We start from the raw sequence: 19,279 nt of genomic DNA, 5'->3' as shown, positions 1-19,279 counted from the left end.
GATCGAGCAGATTTGGTGTTTGACAATGTGAATTCATTATCATTTGCAGAACACTTGCAGAAATGTATAGCTTCATCAAAATAATGTGCACCCCATTTATCCAGAACGGTATTAGATTCGATGAAGCCTAGAAGCCTCTAGAGAAATCAGTCTTGCCTCAGTCCTGTGGTTCAAATGGTTCAAATGGCTCTGAGCACTATGGGACTTAACTTCTGAGGTCATCAGTCTCCCAGAACTTAGAACTACTTAAACCAACTAACCTAAGGACATCACACACATCCATGCCCGAGGCAAGATTCGAACCTGCGACTGTAGCGGTCGCGCGGTTCCAGACTGTAGCGTCTAGAACCGCTTGGCCACACCGAACGGCAGTAGATCTGGATCTTGGTGCGAAGAATTTCTCCATATTACAATTTTATCGATCACCACGTAGTTTTCTCATAGCTGTATTTTTGGCAACAGTACAAAAGGGGCTGTTGAACGTTCCTAGATGATAACAGATTTGAATTGAACGACATACAAGTTTAAAAAAATCTAATTACTTTGTCTATAGGTGGACTGGAGGGAAAAATTTTAACATTAGTGCTTAACTAGAGGATTATTATACATATAAGTCATTCTAGTGACGAAATCATTGTTGCTGTGTGCTCTGTCTCATAAGTGAAAAATTTAATTTTAGAAATAACTAAAAAGGAATTGGATTTACAAGCTTGTGCGTTAATTCCTCGTAAAGAAAAGGCCACTTTATAAGAGAAGAAGAAAATTTATTGTGTGACTGAGAACATTAAGAATATAACAAACAGAAAGCAAATGTTGACCAGGAGGTGTTTGATTTCATTTCAGTGCCAAGTCCATAAATCCATTGTTGACAGCTTGTGACAATTCGGTCCAGGTTTATCCGTAGACATAGGGGTAGTAGTAGTACTGCTCGCTGCCCCGGAGGGTCTCTCTGGGCTCAGCAGCCACTGGAATAGGGAAAGGGCGCGGGAAGGGCATCGGGCCAGGCATCGCCAAGGCCGCGCACACCACAGCCAGCACCACCAACACGAACACCTGTGGAGAGACAATATCTTTGGTCAGAGTCAGTGTGTATAACAGTAATACTCGCTATCGCAGTGTTCCTCTGTGGCAGCACACACACAAACACACACACACACACACACACACACACACACACACACACACACACACACATCACCATCACCACCAACAACACCAGATCTAAAAGAATATCTTCAGGTAGAGACGAAATATACAGAGTGAGTCAAAATTCGTATTACAAACTTCTATGAGCTGTAGAGAAGACTTAATAGATGAAATTCTGATAAGGAATCCATGCCCAGAAACATACCATTTGTCTGTAATATCAGTTTGAGGATCGGATCGTTTTTATATCTCCCATTTCACCGTATTCAAATAAGCTGAGAAGAGGACGCTCTCATCACTCCCTTTTCTAATTATGACATCATGTAACATCTTCGCCCATCTATGATAATGGCTGTGAATCATCGATATGTTCGAAACCGTGAGGGTTGGCTGTGGAACTGCATGGACATGTTGCGCTCTTGACTTTGGAGAGAACACCCTTTGTCGTAGAAGAGAACCAAAAGACAAGCACTTGAAACATTTCCCATGCCATGTGCTCCTGCAGCACATAGGTCAAAGCTCATTGTCTCCGCTGTGTGCGTACTGAGAAGTCGGAGATTTGAAAGTGATCCGATCCTCAAACTGACTTTACATCCAAGGTACGTTCTAGACATAAGTTCCTTATGAAACCTTCATCTGCTGAGGACCCTCTATAACCCATACAAGTTGTATTGGAAATTTTGAATCATTGTAACAGTAGTCGGTGGATGTTATATTATCTCGACGAAGAATATCAGCGTGCCTATAGATTCTTATGATCTGCCTTGTCGATCACAATGTAGTTAGACAAAAACTTTCCATAGGTTTGTGTGCAACTGCCACCGACCTTGCCGCTGTGTTAACACTGGTTCCCGACAGATAACCGAAGTTAAGCGCTGTCGGACTTGGCTAGCACTATGATGGATGGCTGCCCGGGACTGCTGAGAGCTGTTGGCAAGCGCGGTGCACTCAGCCCTTGTGAGGCAATTGAGGGGCTACGTGGCTAAGAGGTAGCAACTCTACATCTACATCTACATCTACATTTATACTCCGCAAGCCACCCAACGGTGTGTGGTGGAGGGCACTTTACGTGCCACTGTCATTACCTCCCTTTCCTGTTCCAGTCGCGTATGGTTCGCGGGAAGAACGACTGTCTGAAAGCCTCCGTGCGCGCTCTAATCTCTCTAATTTTACATTCGTGATCTCCTCGGGAGGTATAAGTAGGGGGAAGCAATATATTCGATACCTCATCCAGAAACGCACCCTCTCGAAACCTGGCGAGCAAGCTACACCGCGATGCAGAGCGCCTCTCTTGCAGAGTCTGCCACTTGAGTTTGCTAAACATCTCCGTAACGCTATCACGGTTACGAAATAACCCTGTGACGAAACGCGCCGCTCTTCTTTGGATCTTCTCTATCTCCTCCGTCAACCTGATCTGGTATGGATCCCACACTGATGAGGAATACTCAAGTATAGGTCGAACGAGTGTTTTGTAAGCCACCTCCTTTGTTGATGGACTACATTTTCTAAGGACTCTCCCAATGAATCTCAACCTGGTACCCGCCTTACCAACAATTTATTTTATATGATCATTCCACTTCAAATCGTTCCGCATGCATACTCCCAGATATTTTACAGAAGTAACTGCTACCAGTGTTTGTTCCGCTATCATATAATCATACAATAAAGGATCCTTCTTTCTATGTATTCGCAATACATTACACTTGTCTCTGTTAAGGGTCAGTTGCCACTCCCTGCACCAAGTGCCTATCCGCTGCAGATATTCCTGCTTTTCGCTACAATTTTCTAATGCTGCAACTTCTCTGTATACTACAGCATCATCCGCGAAAAGCCGCATGGAACTTCCGACACTATCTACTAGGTCATTTACATATATTTTGGAAAGCAATGGTCCCATAACACTCCCCTGTGGCACGCCAGAGGTTACTTTAACGTCTGTAGACGTCTCTCCATTGATAATAACATGCTGTGTTCTGTTTGCTAAAAACTCTTCAATCCAGCCACACAGCTGGTCTGATATTCCGTAGGCTCTTACTTTGTTTATCGGGCGACAGTGCGGAACTGTATCGAACGCCTTCCGGAAGTCAAGAAAAATAGCATCTACCTGGGAGCCTGTATCTAATATTTTCTGGGTCTCATGGACAAATAAAGCGAGTTGGGTCTCACACGATCGCTGTTTCCGGAATCCATGTTGATTCCTACATAGTAGATTCTGGGATTCCAAAAACGACATGATACTCGAGCAAAAAACATGTGCTAAAATTCTACAACAGATCGACGTCAGAGATATAGGTCTATAGTTTTGCGCATCTGCTCGACGACCCTTCTTGAAGACTGGGACTACCTGTGCTCTTTCCAATCATTTGGAACCTTCCGTTCCTCTAGAGACTTGCGGTACACGGCTGTTAGAAGGGGGGCAAGTTCTTTCGCGTACTCTGTGTAGAATCGAACTGGTATCCCGTCAGGCCCAATGGACTTTCCTCTGTTGAGTGATGACGGCTGGCAGGGCAATGTGCTGCCCACATGCTCCTCCATGAACGCACCCAGTGACGCCTATCGTCTGTGGATGATACAGTGGTCGTTTGCTGCCGTTGGGGCATCAGAGCCCTGTTCGGACGAAATTTAGCAACTTTTCTGTGCGGCTGAGGATCTTGAATCTATTCCTGGTTACAAGCCTTAGGTCATTAACTGTAAGAGTCATTGAGCAGAGGACTATGAGCTCAGCACAGCACAAATATTTCGTTTGACGACGTCACATAACAGTAATTCCTTTCGTTTGCATTGTTAAGAATATGGAAATCTCTGTTATGATCTTTTTCGATAAACAATAACAGAAAAATTATTGCATTAAAGAAGTATTATAATAAGATTGTAAGTCACATTTACTCTGGACGTTTGGTAGGAAGCTGACAATCGTTTACAACACTATTCCTGAAATCCATCAATCTGTAAAATTTTACACGTCTCTCTTTTATCAAAATAAACTTGTAGTACACACTATTGCAAATCATCTCCTCGAAAACTCGATGTTCGATGTGCTGTTGAGGAAATACAAAGTCATATTTGCACTAAATATCTCTGTGACACTTAAAGGTAAGCAATGCATCGGTTCAGGCGCCAAGTACGTAAAAGTGAACATCAGTATAGAGTGAAAAGTAGGTTCCTTCATGTTTGTTAAAAGTTTCTATCTACAGAGTACTTGTGTAGTGTATTTGTAATTTTTATCAGCAGTGTCGTGCCTGAGTCCTCATTGTTTTAGACACCCGGTATTTAATTTATTAATTCTGTTAGATCTCATAACATGCTATGGCACGACACTGAATGAATAAATCAACACATTGGAGGTTCATATTCTTAATTCATCTGTCAGTTTCCAGATCACACTCGAGTGCTGCAGTGGCTCAGCAGAACTGGCACAGATTTTTGTACAACTTTTGAAGGGGAAAGGTGCCAGGTTTAAGACCTGGTCCGGTGCATCGTTTTAATCTGTTAGGAAGCTGTTAGAAAGTTCCAGTTTTAAAACACTTCACATATGTTGCTCTCCAGAACTCCGAAACGCCCGATTGGGTTGGGTTGTTTGCGGGAAGGGACCAAACAGCGAGGTCATCGGTCTCATCGGATTAGGGAAGGATGTGGAAGGATGTCGGCCGCGCCCTTTTAAAGAAACCATCCCGGCATTTTCCTGGAGAGAATTACAGAAATCACGGAAAACCTAAATCAGGATGGCCGGACGCGGAATTGAACCGTCGTCCTCCCGAATGCGAGTCCAGTGTGCTAACCACTGCGCCACCTCGCTCGGTCGAAACGCCCAATGTTATAGATTCAATGCCTTTTGCGTTTTAATGTGCGCCATTTTGGAGAGAAGCTTGAAATTATGTACGAAGACTTTTGCCTTACACAATCAAACAACTGCAGTTTGACATGCAGTTTAGATAGAGATCGCTGGTAGTACAGCATATTTTCACAAGCTCCTCGCTTTGAGCATCAAGCACAGTCAAGGCGGCGCATACTACAGCCGGCATCCGAAACAGGAAGATCTGCGACAGTAGAACGTCTCTGGGAACAGATAGGGTATGCATTTTCGATGCTTACTCTCTCAGAGAAACTGCATATGGGCATTATGTACTATCAAAAAAGGCGCACTTTTGAGGATAGTGATCATACAGTCGGAAATGGAATACAGAAAGCTACTAAATTTTTCACATATATGACACATATGTGAACTTTGAGGTTCTCCTGGTATACGCATTACAATAACTCGTGATAATGCGACTCGTCATTGCCTTCAGTCATTTACATTATTTTTCACCATTGCCGCAATCTCCATCATCCCATAACTGCTGCCCAAGCCCTTGCAGCACTAACAAACATCGATGAACCTAAATATTACGGCAACTTCCCATCGTGCTACCGTGACATTGAATATCCTCTGTTGGCGGTGCGGGCGCGCGACGCCGTACAAGAAAGTACGAGGGCTATCCACAAAGTACATTACGTTTTGGAATTAAAAATAAATAAAGTATTGGAAATTTTTTTATTATATACAGATGAAAGCCACACTTAAATACTACTTTTCTACATAGTTGCCATATAAATTAAGGCACTTATCGTAGCGATGGACGAGCTTGGAAATTCCTTCGTCGTAAAATTTGGCCACCTGCGCCTTCAACCAGGTGGTTAATCAGTAACCCGGTAGAAATACGATTTTTGTGGATTTCCTGGAAAGAGGCACTACAATAAACTCTCAAAGGTATTGCCAAACTCTGCACAACCTCAGAAGAGCAATACAAAACAAGCGCAGGGGAGAGTTGGGCTTTGATCTTGCTGATTCACGACAACGCCCTGGCCCACACGGCAAATGCCACTCGTGAAGTTCTCGAATCTTTTAAGTGGGACTTGTTTCCTCATCCACCGTACAGTCCCGACCTGGTACTGAGCGACTTCCACTTATTCCCAGCAATGAAGAAGTGGTTGGCTATGCAGCGTTTTGATGACGACGCACAGCTTCAAGACCACGTGGTTGAAGGCGCAGGCGGCCGAATTTTACGACGAAGGAATTTCCAAGCTCGTCCATCGCGACGATAAGTGCCTTAATTTAAATGGCAACTATGTAGAAAAGTAGTATTTAAGTGTGGCTTTCATCTGTATATAATAAAAAAAATTCCAATACTTTATTTATTTTTAATTCCAAAACGTAATGTACTTTGTGGATAGCCCTCGTATATAAGCGGCGCAGAGACGAATGGAGAGTGGGTCTAGGGATGATATGGGCTGCAAACGGGGAAATCCATTGGCATAAGCGACACTGAGTGAGGATAGATAGTCCTGGAAAGAACTTATAGGAAACGACGAAACAGATTGGCTGTTGGGGTGATGCTCTCATGAGCATCTGCGGAAAGTCCTTGACGGACAGTGAAACCTAGATGTGTAAAGCAGGATAAGCTGCGATTTGTGCTAGATCGGATAGAGTATAATGCTGGTGCAGGCACAGGGGTTTGGGACACATCGTTAAACGCACAGACGAATTCTACGTCTTCCTACGTTGATACAACGACAGCGTCGATTACAACTGCAGTGGACACACTATCGTTGAGGCTGGATCGTTGTTTAAAAGGAACATGTGGCCTGGTCGGATGAATGATGTTTGTTGTTACACTAGGTCGATGACGAGTGCGAATCCACCATCATCCAGGCGAACGATCCGCCTTCATCCAGACGAAAGGCCGATTTTCTCCCTCGCTTCTGTGAGACCCGTGGTAGTAATCTAAGGCATGAACTGCGCGAACGTTACTGCGGACTACCTGCATCCATTCGTACTATTTTTCCCGACAGCCTTGGAATTTTCCACGAGGACGTCCACTTCACAAGGCTAGTATCATGCTCCAGCGGTTTGAGGGGCGTGATAGTGAACTTACATTGGTGTCCTGTTCACCAAATTCGCTTGATAAGATGGTTCAAATGGCTCTGAGCGCTATGGGGCTTAACATCTGAGGTCTTCAGACCCTAGAACTTAGAACTACTTAGACCTAAGTAACCTAAGAACATCACGCACATCGATGCCCGGGGCAGGATTCGAACTTGCGACCGTAGCAGTCACGCGGTTCCGGACTGAAGCCCCTAGAACCGCTTGGCCACAGAGGCCGGCTCGCTTGATAAGAACCAAATGGAAGACAGAATGAGATTTTCACTCTGCAGCGGAGTGTGCGCTGATATGAAACTTCCTGGCAGATTAAAACTGTGTGCCCGACCGAGACTCGAACTCGGGACCTTTGCCTTTCGCGGGCAAGTGCTCTACCAACTGAGCTACCGAAGCACGACTCACGCCCGGTACTCACAGCTTTACTTCTGCCAGTACCTCGTCTCCTACCTTCCAAACTTTACAGAAGCTCTCCTGCAAACCTTGCAGAACTAGCACTTCTGAAAGAAAGGATATTGCGGAGACATGGCTTAGCCACAGCCTGGGGGATGTTTCCAGAATGAGATTTTCACTCTGCGGCGGAGTGTGCGCTGATATGAAACTTCCTGGCAGATTAAAACTGTGTGCCCAACCGAGACTCGAACTCTGGACCTTTGCCTTTCGCGGGCAAGTGCTCTACCAACTGAGCTACCGAAGCACGACTCACGCCCGGTACTCACAGCTTCGCAGGAGAGCTTCTGTAAAGTTTGGAAGGTAGGAGACGAGGTACTGGCAGAAGTAAAGCTGTGAGTACCGGGCGTGAGTCGTGCTTCGGTAGCTCAGTTGGTAGAGCACTTGCCCGCGAAAGGCAAAGGTCCCGAGTTCGAGTCTCGGTCGGGCACACAGTTTTAATCTGCCAGGAAGTTTCATATCAGAGCACACTCCGCTGCAGAGTGAAAATCTCATTCTGGAAACATCCCCCAGGCTGTGGCTAAGCCATGTCTCCGCAATATCCTTTCTTTCAGGAGTGCTAGTTCTGCAAGGTTCGCAGGAGAGCTTCTGTAAAGTTTGGAAGGTAGGAGACGAGGTGCTGGCAGAAGTAAAGCTGTGAGTACCGGGCGTGAGTCGTGCTTCGGTAGCTCAGTTGGTAGAGCACTTGCCCGCGAAAGGCAAAGGTCCCGAGTTCGAGTCTCGGTCGGGCACACAGTTTTAATCTGCCAGGAAGTTTCAAATGGAAGACGTTTGGGGCGCTTTTGGGAGACAGCTTCGCGTCCACAATCACCCGAACTGTTAGTTATGTGAATTAGGTGACCTGTGCATTGACATCGGGTGCAACATAGCTGCCGGCCGGAGTGGCCGAGCTGTTCGGGGTGCTACAGTCTGGAACCGCACGACCGCTACGGTCGCAGGTTCGAATTCTGCCTCGGGCATGGATGTGTGTGATGTCCTTAGGTTAGTTACGTTTAAGTACTTCTAAGTTCTAGGGGACTGATGACCTCATAAGTTAAGTCTCATAGTGCTCAGAGCCATTTGAGAGCAACATAGCTCCGGTAAACTTTCAACGAACTACAAAATTCATGCTACATAGAACTGCTACTACACTCCGTTCATAATTATAAACAGTTCTTTGAAAACTTATGCTACATGTGCATACATTTCGATGTTACTTAACCACTTGCTGGCTTCATCGCTATTCCTCGACTGTATAATTATTTATCCCCATGTAACTGTCTAATAGTTGAGTCTTCTCCCCCCCCCCCTCCCCTTCAGCCCCAACTTGCATTTTATTGGAAAGTGACATACGCAATTTCTTTTCCAAAAAAGGAAACGTTGGGAATTGACACAGAATTCATCAACCGACCACGGCATAACAGCCCGGATAATTATATTAGACATAATAGACACAAAAGGATTAATGTGATGTCAAACACTGTCAGACTATACATTTGGTAGAAAGTCAGTTTAATTTGTTTGGATATCTTTTAATAGGCTTTTTAAAAATATTCTTGAGCGGCAAGTAGTTGGTCATGTGTGATTACAAGAGGCACACTTTTATATGATAAAGGCTAGGAGGCCAGGAACTAGCCAATAGCTTAAACTGACGCACACCGTTTGTGGAAATTTCCTAGATTTCCAGTAAACGTATGGCGACCTACAAATTTCGGCACCTTCGGCGGCTAACTAATTCATATATATATAATATAGCTACCACTAGCTGTAGCACAGTTAACACTTTTTTCCAAAATGATTACATTGCCCGTTATTTTGGTCATTACTTGCTATACAAAAAAGTTAACACTTACTTTCAGAATGAATCGTTCACTATGAAGCCGAGTGTGCTCCATTTTGAAATTACCTGCCAGAGTAATAATTTTTTCGTTTCGATGGTTCTTCCGTATGACCTCTACGAAGCTAACAGAGAGACCTTGTTGGTAACATATAACTCATTCCACGTGTGAGTGGCATGTTCCAAGCCTCAGTTACAAAGTATCAGAATTTTCGTAATTCACCCGCTTGAGAAATATCTTTTAGATATTATTTACAACGATGCCAGTATCATGGTAAAGTGTTCGCTGAACGAACTTATGACAGTATGTGCATGCAATGCCTACTGGTGATAGAACTATTAATTATTCCTAGTGGAACTTCGAAAGGTAGTATACACATGAAAGATATAAAGGTCGAACCCAATAAGATCTTTTTCAGAAACTCGGCACATCGTACAACTCTTTCAATGTAATTTATATCCCAGAAGACAGACGGAGAAATACTTACGATAGCTTTCATGTTGTCGCCTTCTATTGTCGTCGCCGCCAACTGAGCCGACGGAATGGCGATCCGGGAATTTATACGCGCTGGATGATCACCTGGAGAGGGTACCTGCATTGCCCCAGGCAAAGGCGTGGCAGGTCGTCTCTAGGACGTTACAACAGCCAGCACCCAGTTGTCGCCCCACAAGGGACCCAGTAACCAAGGTCAGTTCTACGGAAAAAGCGATAAACGTTCGCTCCTCCGACAGCTCTTTTATTACTCTAATCACTATAATAGGTACATTGATACTTCTCGGTCATTCTTGAACGTACTTCATGTTAATTGCTCTCAGCATAAGAAAGGTGTTCAAAACCTATTAGCTGAGAGCCATAAAGTGGCGGATGCTGCTTGAAATGGGAATCGCTGTCATTTAGGTCCACGTGGCCGCTTTTATTGTGGACGAGAGGTAGCTATTGTCCTTAATTTGAATTAATGAATCATATCTTTTAGTTGCGGCCAGTAGTACCATGATTATCATCAGCTTTTAAATCAAGTTTTATTATTATTGGGGTCATTACTTCGCACTTCAGGGATTAAGTGACTGGCTGACGTTACGACTTTACACTACAGTCTATCGGCCTACCAGACTTCCTACGCTTCTCTTCTCTAGTGGAAGGTGTTTCATTATTTGTTTGGGTGATGCAATGTCTTCCATCGGCTTCAAATCGTCTTCCTATTTTTCTCTTTACTGTTGCTCTTACAATCGCAATTATTATTATTATTATTATACATTTCTACCCGTAAGACAGTTTTTGAACTTGATTTTTACCGGCTTATTCAATTTTTCTTGTTTAGCTCTTTTTCTTTTCCACAAATCTCTACATTCTTTGACTGTTTTAATGTTTCCTCCTTTTCTTTATACTTTTACCTGTTCTCCTCCTTTCACATACGTCAAATTTCGTGTCCATAATTTTGCTTCTGAATTTACCTCTTACATTTATGAGTTCCCTATTAATTTGTGCTTGTTTTAAGTCTTGAAAATCCTCTTTGCGAGTCTGTTGTCCTCCACTCTACGTTTCTGTAGCGCTTGTATTGGCCTGTCTTGATATGTTTCTTTTGTTGTAGTGCATCCATGAGAGGTCGTCACGTCTATTCTTTCTACGTTGGATGGTTGTTTGCTCCTCCTCTTTGTATGTATTGCCCTAGACACCTGAATTTTTTTTATTCTCTTACTTTTCCTTGTTTCAAGTGCATGTCTTCTGTATCTTAGTTCTTTCTTACGACGTATCGTATTTTCTCAAATGATGTGTGTACACCTGCTTTGGCAGAAATTTCATGCAAGTGTTTCAACCCACTTTGTCTACTGTTGCTGAGTATTGCCAGGTCATCTGCACACGCTTGAAACTGTCTTAGCCGGCCGGAGTGGCCGAGCGGTTCTAGACGCTGCAGTCTGGAACCGCGCAGCCGCTACGGTCGCAGGTTCGAATCCTGCCTCGGGCATGGATGTGTGTGATGTCCTTAGGTTAGTTAGGTTACAGTAGTTCTAAGTTCTAGGGGATTGATGACCTCAGAAGTTAAGTCCCATAGTGCTCAGAGCCATTTTTTTGGAACTGTCTTATAGTTTTCTTTGTACGTGTTCTTCCTAACTGAATCTCTTTTACTTTTTTTCCCGTTGTTTGACAGTTTTGTTCTAGATCTTGTTGAATAAAAGCAGTGAGTGTCAATCTCCTTCTCTGACCGCTGTGACTGTCCCGAATGCTACTAACACTTCTTCCATAGCTTAAACTTTAGTTGGATGTTGTGTCTCTGAGTATCTGTCGTAAGAGAGCCCTAGTTTTTCTGTCTACTCCATATTCTTCCATTGTGTCGAAAGGAGTCTACCTGTCTGTGGAGACGTAAGTCTTCTTAAAATCTACAAATGTGACAACGAGTGCGTTCATTTGTCTCAGCGCCAGAAATGTACATGGTTTCGAAATCTGTTCGATACACGTTACTCTTTTTGTGGAGCCTGCTTGGTATTCACATTTCACCTTGTGGCTTAAGTCTGTTGATTTAAACCTTGGAGACGATTTTGTAAATGACCGGCAATAATGACAAACGTCGGTAAATAAGTCTGCCTTATCGCTCTTTTTTTGCAGTGGGTGGATTAGCGCACTTTTCTATCCTGTGACATTTTATCTGTTTATATTTATGTGACAATTTGATGAATTTTTCGTGATGTTTTGGTCCTTGATTTTGTTATTATTATTATTATTATTATTGGCTCCGTCATTTTTTAAATGTATTAAGAATGAATTCAACAATAATTTATCACTAAGTTAGACATTTTCTCTAAGAACTCTACACCGACCATCGTGTAGTCTTTTTCCTTCATGTGCCGTCTTTCCCATCCGCTCTTGCACTGCTTTCGCTCTCTCAGCAGCCGTCAATACTTTTCTCTGTGGGTATTCAGTAATATAGGGTATCGGAGACTTAGATTTGCGGTCCCTCATGATCTCAAAGCGTGAGAAGCCCTTGACGTTGCGTTTCACACCGCTGAGCACATCCTTTTGCGGGTATAATTTCTATCCATCACGAGTGCTTATCTCTAGTGTATGTCCTGCGCAATCGCCCTGTGTCCACCATATAGCACTCGACCAAATTACTTGCCGGGTGATGTGCTGATGTTTTAATATGTTCCATCCCATGATTTGTTACAAAGGTATCCGAGGCTCTTCATGTAAGCTGCCAAACACTGTCCGATAGTATTCTTCCTGGTTTTGCTACCTTCATTAAGCAATTTTCCTCTAACTCTGCAGTCACAGTCTTGCTATTCGTTTTCCATATCAGGTACAGAGTTATGAACTTTGAAAACGCATCCACAACCACGAAGATGTATCTCATCCCTCAACGACCACTTGGTAGGTACAGAAATTATCAATTGCAAATAACTCTCCCGCCCTCTTCGGAGTAATACTTTCTACCTCCCCTTTGATACGTCACTGTACTGTGCTTCTCTTTTCCCCACTTATCACAAGTGGTTAACTACGCACGCACTCTCCTTGATAGGTTGTTAATGTGAATGATTCTGTGTAAAAGTCTGATACATTTCTGAGCGCTGTAGTGACCCTCTGCTGAAAATCATCCCTTTGTGGAATTCGTAATACAGTGCTATTTTCTCTCATCCTTTTGCTTTAAAATACACTTTTATTTTTTTTAACTCCAGGACCTCATTCTGCATGCATCTCACGTATTTGCATAAGATTATATGTAATGTTCCCTTTCTGCACCTTCGTAGATAGCAACTGATATTTCTCTTGCTCACTTCATCTTCAACCCCAATGGGTAAATGCTACAGCTCATCAGCGATTCAATTATTTCCCCTTTGATGTAATGGATTGTATACATAAAATTGTTGAAATTTTTTTTTGAAAAAACGTCACGCTATGCATCAATCTCCCGTTCAACCGCTGACGCTCCTGCACATCACTCTAAGCCTTGTGGTCCAGCGAGACTACTGCCTTTTGACCCTCCAGATAAAGGCGGAATTTCTGGAATTCATACACTATAGCGAGCAATTCCTTTTCTGAAATACAATAGCCTCTCTCATTCTAGTTTGGAGTATTAATGTCAAAGCCTACACTTCGATGCTCTAGTACGCCATTCACCATTTTCTCCTTCAAGACCTTACATCCAAATCCACCGTCGGAGCTATCCATGCCTAGACAAAACGGTAACGTTATGTCGGGAATGTACAACAATTTACTAGTGTTCATACAACCTTTTATTCATAAATTTTCTCTCACAGTCCTCACTCCTCTTCCACAACGAGTTCTTTTTCAATAGCCTGCATAGGTTTAGTGTATTCAAGCCTCTATCCCCGAGGAATTTCCTACAGAATTCCTTCCGATGTTAGTTTATACCCCAAGAATTGTATCTCAGCCCTTACAAACTCACATTTCCCTATTTTCAAAGCCATTTCACGTCATCTTAAAGATGTCAGTACCCTTTACTTTAGTTCAAAATGCTCGTGCGAAGAATTCGTTGCAGTGAATGTGTCATCGACATACACTACCAATTTGCCAATCAATTCTGCACACAATACATGAGTTAACGGCCTCACAAATACTGACATAGATATGGTGAATTCGAAAGGTACCAGCTTAAGCCTGAAACGTCTTCCTTCAAATAGGAATTCAGTGGATCGCCTACTTTCTTCCTTCCACCAGTGCGACCTTCCACTGTCGAAGTTCTGTAGCAGCCATGTTACCCAGCTAATCGTGATCTCTATTACTTTAATTTCCACGTGTCAAGCACTATCCTCACAAAATCGTCCTCTTTCTTAAATATATCGGATGACAATAGTCACTCCTACATTGTTCGATAACATTCCACTCCGACTTCGGGTTCAACCTCCAAACGTCCCCTTAGAAAAATCAGTGAATGACTGTGCCGATAAACCTGTTACGTTATTTGATTTTCAAACAGCTGAGCAAAACTGAACGTACTCACACATTTCTCTCTTTACTTATTCTGATCATCACTAAACTGACCCACAATATTTTTAGCGCAACGTAATCTGGCTTTCAACAATCCCTACAAAAGTATGATCCTGGCTAACAATAAATTTCATGAATCACTTACCTCACAAAAATCTTCGTTACTAAACTACTGCAATACAGCGAGCGGCAATACTGCCAGCTGCATAAAAGATTCAAACAACTGAAGGCACTAACAACTGATAGGCATAGTTAGCAGATGAAAGATTTTGATAGAGAACAAACAATGTATCATCCGCTCTCAAAACTCCGCCATCTCTCTCCCCACATACACCACTGCTGGCGGCTCACCTCCAGCTGCGCAACGCTACGCGCTGTTAACAGCCAACTGCCCAACACTACAATAGCAAATTCCAACAATGCAAACCAGCCACAGACTGCACACAGCACAGTCAGTGATTTTCATACAGAGCGCTACGTGACGTTACCAACATAAAAACCTAAACAGCCTACTTACATATCCCTCATGCTCCCCACAAAAAATGTTACAAATTGTTTTTGGCACTGGCCAATACATATTTGTTAAAAAAATTTTATATTAACGCTAACAAATATATCAAATGCACACGTTTATCGATACAATGTTGGTCAAAAGCAAAAACTGTTCTCATTAAAACAGCACTGATCATTCATCACAATAGTAATTGCAGTTATTTTTTCAAAGTCATAGCAGTAAAAGAAAATGCACACAGAAGTAGTGGTTTTACATGCAGTCTTGAAGAAGTAGTTTAATCCTTCCAACGGAAAGACAGTGCTGACTCTTGACATGCAGATAGGTAATGGGTCACAACAGGGCAAACCTACAGCAGAGTCAGTCGAAGTTTTGAAGAATATTGGTAGGTAGGTCATCACAGAGCAGACCCACTGTAGTCCTGGTAGAGATTATGGTATTGGTGGGCCACCAGAGGTACAGACCCACTGCAGTCCTTGTAGAAATAATGGTATTGGTGGGCCATCAAAGATACAGACCCACTGTAGTCCTTGTAGAGACGGCCAGCAGCCATCTGTTGCGACTGTGCAGGTACACAGTCACCATCGATGAGTCTTATACAATATTACAATATAGCAAGTCCATAAACCACTTGTGCATTCACAATTTTTTTTTTTTTGAAATGTCCTTAGAACCAGCAATGAAGTTAACCAGTCCCTTGTTGAATTATTAACACACATGCAAACACTAACAGTCCCAACTCCTTACATATTGTGCATATACTATGACCAACAGAAATGTGTGCAGTGAAATGAATGCTTACAAGTTACTTAATTTGATAATCTGGTGTCCATTACGATTTTATAACATGAGAATACAATTACAAAGATACAGAAAACATCAGTAAAACATAATAATACAGATAACATTTGTAGTAATACAGGCTTTACAAAAGAATAGAAATAAACATGTACATCAGTGTTACAGGAATTATGACATAAGTAAATCCATAAAAGATCAGAATAGCTTTCGAAAATAAAGTCTAAACATCTTTACAAAGTAAATAACATATTATTAGAAAAATTCTATAACATAACTCGTATCAGCTAAACACATAAAGACAGGAAAAACACATATACATAAGAGTACACAAACACGTAGCGGATTAACACAAAAGGAAAGGACAGGGTTTGTTTTCAGTGTAACATTTGGTACTGCAGCCCAACCGAAAACTTCATTCCATAGATCTTTCCTCTTATTTCAACATTTGTTTCCACCAAAAAAAATCCTATCCAAGTATGCTTTCTGTATTCTATTCATATCTTCTTTCAAAATAAATATTTCTCATTGTACAATACTCATTTTTGCCCAAATCTTTTTCATATAACTTCTCAATGCATTCTTTCCCTATTCTTCGTAGTTAGTTTCATATATAGTCTACCCACTCTTAAGATAACTTAAATCTACTGAGCTCAGATATATATACTAAGAGACGAGGCAATGCAGCAGCACAAAACAAATTAACACAAACAGCAATAACAAAAAAATGCAAATTGGCAGAGCAAGCAGCAGTATATCTAAAGTAGTAAAGCAATTGCAATATTACAACTAATATAAGGCACTTTGCAGCAAACAAGAAAAATAAATCAGTAGTAAAACTAAGAATATGTAAGTAGGCTGTTCAGGTTTTTATGTTGGTAACGTCACGTAGCGCTCGGTATGAAAATCACTGACTGTGCTGTGTGCAGTCTGTGGCTGGTTTGCATTGTTGGTATTTGCTATTGTAGTGTTGGGCAGTTGGCTGTTAACAGCGCGTAGCATTGCGCAGTTGGAGGTGAGCCGCCAGCAGTGGTGGATGTGGGGAGAGAGATGGCGGAGTTTTGAGAGCGGATGATCTGTAAGTGTGTCCATCAGAGACACTAAATTTGTAAGACTGGATGTCATGAACTGATATATATATTATGACTTTTGAACACTATTAAGGGAAATACATTGTTTGCTCTCTATCAAAATCTTTCGTTTGCTAGCTATGTCTATCAGTAGTTAGTGCCTTAAGTACTTTGAATCTTTTATTTAGCTGGCAGTATTGGCGCTCGCTGTATTGCAGTAGTTCGAGTAGTTCGAGTAACGGAGATTTTTGTGAGGTAAGTGATTCGTGAAAGGTATAGGTTATTGGTAATCAGGGCCATTCTTTTGTAGGGATTATTGAAAGTCAGATTGCGTTGCGCTAAAAATATTGCATGTCAGCTTAGTGATGATCAGAATAAGTAAAGAGAGAAATGTCTGAGTACGTTCAGTTTTGCTCAGCTGTTTCAAAATCAAATAACGTAACAGGTTTACCAGCACAGTCACACTGATTTTTCTAAGGGGACGTTTCAACCTGACTCTGACTGGTTCACTATCCACGCTTACGACACAGTATGGCCTTACACGTACATGCTCGTGCTGTTTTAGTTTGGCTGTGTATTCAATGCCAGCAACTCGGCTACGTTTGTCGGAGAAAACATCTCCACACTGCCCGAGTAACTGGCAAAGTTCGCCTGCCCTTGCCAGTCATACTTGCTATTAGTTCCACCATACCTCTAATTTGTTCAATCACAGGTCGAGCTTCACTCCAGCCCACACATTTTTACCATGTGAGCAATTCCTTGCTTGCCATTGAGTACGACGTCAATGTCTTTTACCGTCCAAAATATACACAATAACTTTTCTTCGCATTTTGTTATATTAAAAAAATCTCTGTCTAAAATTACATTTTTCCTCAACATATTTACAGGATGACCATTATTGAACTATATGGAACAAAACGTAAATTAGTTACACACACTTTATTAAGCATGTAAACGTCACTATATATATCCGGATTTAAGTTATGTCATGTTCGATGTGACTACTGTTATTGGCTATGATGTGGCGCAGACGAAAAGCTAAATTCTGCATGACCCGCTGACGCGTCGGAATGTAGATTCCGTCGATGAGCTCAATGGCTGTTTCCAGCTCAGCAGTGCTTTTGGAGTTATTGCTGTGCGCCTTGTCTTTAATGCAGCCCCACAAAAAGGAGTCTGGTGCTTTCAGATCCGGAGAATATGGCGCTCAATTGGGGCTCATGGCAGTCGTCTCTGGGTACACCAGAGCTAGAATGCGGTCCGGTGAAACGGCCAGTCTGTGGATGGTTTTTAGGCGGTTTTCAATCTGCCTCGGCGAATGCGGGCTGGTTCCCCTTATTCCGCCGCAGTTACACTACGTCGGCGATTGGTGCGCAAACAAGTTCTCCACGTACGCGTACACCACCATTACTCTACCACGCAAACGTAGGGGTTACACTCGTCTGGTGTGAGACGTTCTCTGGGGGGTCCACTGGGGGCACAATAACCCTGGGTTCGGTGAGGGGTGAAGTGGACTGCGGCAGTCGTCTTGGGGTTGTGGACCACTGCGGCTGCGGAGGGGAAGGAACCACTCCGTCGTTTCTAGGTCTCCAGTTAACATACAATACAATACAAATACCTTTAAGGGAAAACAATGTTCAAATGAGAAAGTAACTTTATTAACGAATGCTTTGTATTTTCCATTGGAGTCAGGAGTATTGTAAACATCTATCTGCTTTATGTCTTTGAGCAATCTATTAAATTCTCAATTTGTGGTTCCTGCACTCAGATTTAGTAGATTCTTTTTCCTGACAAGTTTCGACATTTAACCAAGATGATACGTGTCGTGATCAGATAACCCATTTACTATTGGCTTTGTGATATGACTTTTTTTCCTATATTTGTCTATAAAGATATTACCAATAACAGTATCAGAGCACTTACATACCCTAGTTGCAAAGTTCACAGTAGACATTAAATTAAACGACAGTGCTACTGGTTGCAATAACCATTCACTGACAGAGCTTATCAATAAATCCACATTAAAATCACCAGCATCTACTATTTCCTTACTATTTCCTTGTTTTTTGCTGTGAGATTGGACAACAGAGCTTCAGATATTTTATGAAGAGCTTAAAGTTTTCTGAAGACGCTCTGCATATACTTTCTATTATAAAGGACTTTTTGTGAAATACTGCTTCTGTCGTACAGCCTCCTAAGTGCTGCACTGAGAGAAATTTGTTAATATCAGTATTCTCTAAATCAAAGAGTGTCTGACAAATGTGGCAACTCCTGCTTTCTCCATATTTACTCTACACAAGTAAGAAGCCAAGTTCAATCTTGTAACATTCAACATATCTACACCAGTGGTCAATTTATGTTCTGAGAGGCAGATTTATCACCTAATTTGCTTAACTTCAGTTCTTCAAGGGCTCATAGTAAAAATGAGAAAGCCATTAAGCTTACCCCTTAGTCCCCGGATATTCTGATGCAATAACTGGCCATCAATTTTAGATAACAATATGGCTAGGAAATAGTACATTAAAAATGAAGGTGAATATTTAGATAAAGATTTGAGATCATATGGCTTAGTGACGAAAACTTTATTACCAGTACCTGATTTCTGAGAGCGCAAGATATTCAGAGTGGCAAG

General features: G+C 42.2%; 1 long non-coding RNA gene across 1 annotated transcript; it reads right to left on the bottom strand.

Annotated features, from left to right (window-relative positions):
* Nucleotides 1-743: 743 nt before the first annotated feature.
* On the bottom strand, nucleotides 744-9,915 carry LOC126474017 (uncharacterized). The gene is made up of 2 exons (XR_007586557.1): nucleotides 9,818-9,915; nucleotides 744-1,053 (listed from the first exon to the last, which is right to left on the bottom strand). It is a non-coding gene; the product is annotated as an uncharacterized LOC126474017 (long non-coding RNA).
* Between the last annotated feature and the right edge of the window lie 9,364 nt (nucleotides 9,916-19,279).

This window comes from Schistocerca serialis, chromosome 4 (genome assembly GCF_023864345.2).
Source record: "Schistocerca serialis cubense isolate TAMUIC-IGC-003099 chromosome 4, iqSchSeri2.2, whole genome shotgun sequence".
Classification (NCBI taxonomy): Eukaryota; Metazoa; Arthropoda; class Insecta; order Orthoptera; family Acrididae; genus Schistocerca; species Schistocerca serialis.
This window is presented reverse-complemented; position numbering and strand designations above follow the sequence as displayed.